Here is a 1,286-nt window from a genome sequence, read left to right as displayed (position 1 = left end):
GAGGCAGAATTTTTACCATATCATGTATTTACCTTATTTCCTACAAACCCAACTCAGGTTCTCTCACTGATTGTCCCTGAGACACACTAACCTTCTCCCATTTGGTACCATGCAGTTCTCCAGTCCAGCAGTTACTCACCATTATCCGCATCACCGCAGTCTTCAAAGAACAAAACCAGGCTCAGCTCCAGCAATCCTGTCTTCCTTCCTCCTAACTGCGCAGTGCTGAGACATTTCTGGTCCTCATAGCAGAAGCAGGCACAGCTCACTTTGCAGCATTACCACCTGTCCTTCAGAGTAGATTTACAGTAGAGCATGGAAAGCCTCTTCCCATTGAACCCAGCAGTTTCAAGACGAGCGAGCAGCTCCAAGGCCAAGTATTTCAGCCAGCCCCTCTCTAGAGGCTCACTCCATTTCAGGATGGGGATGCAGCTGTAAAAAGATTCTATTTCCAATCCTGCTTATTCTTCCTGGATCGACGTGCATGCCAGGTTTCTATTAATCACATTTTAACCTCTCCTGTGATGTGCTACAAAACTGCTTGTTCCCCATACCTTTTTAATTCATGTCTGTCTCTTAGCCTCACCTAAAAACCAGGACCTTCTATTTTTCCAAGCACTTCCATTTCCCAATTTTATTTTTATTCGCACTGAAAAGCCTTCTTACAGAGCACCAATCCCTGTGCTTTGCACATATGTGAGACAATAACAAACCAGGTTACTAAATTATAGGACTTCTAAAAAAACACAGCTTATTTTCCAGCCCACAACAGTTCACTGCAAAGCCATTTTCACCAATTGTAGACAACATAATTACACACACACGCATGCTCTCCTCTCAGGCATCCATTTGGCTGCCAGCCTGTTAAATGCCAATGTTCTGGGAGCAAGCATGAGAAAGGCAACACTTTACTTCATTACACGAACATTATAATGCATATTTGTATTTCGGATAGTACTCGATGGTATTCAGAAACCACTGGAAATATTTTCCCAAATTATATGCTATAATAGCTCTAAACTTAAAAAAATGTGTGAAAATTGCAGTCTCCCACTCTATCCCAATCCCAGCTGTATTGCAAAGCAAACTTACTGACAACATACAGAAACTCCTTCAGTACGTGCATGGGGAGGTTTGTCAAGAAGAGGGGAAGAGAAAAGCCCACATCAGTGATTAATTTGATCAGCAAAATTATTTTTCCCCCCTATTTTTCCTATTGAATAGGTTTTGTTTTTATAATTGAGCACAAAGACAGTAGAAGAATGCGGAAATGAAATGGAAGAAAG

Source organism: Tympanuchus pallidicinctus, unplaced genomic scaffold (assembly GCF_026119805.1).
Source record: "Tympanuchus pallidicinctus isolate F22 unplaced genomic scaffold, pur_lepc_1.0 scaffold3, whole genome shotgun sequence".
Lineage (NCBI taxonomy): Eukaryota > Metazoa > Chordata > Aves > Galliformes > Phasianidae > Tympanuchus > Tympanuchus pallidicinctus.
The sequence above is the reverse complement of the archived record's forward strand: the minus strand, read 5'-3'. Positions refer to the sequence as shown.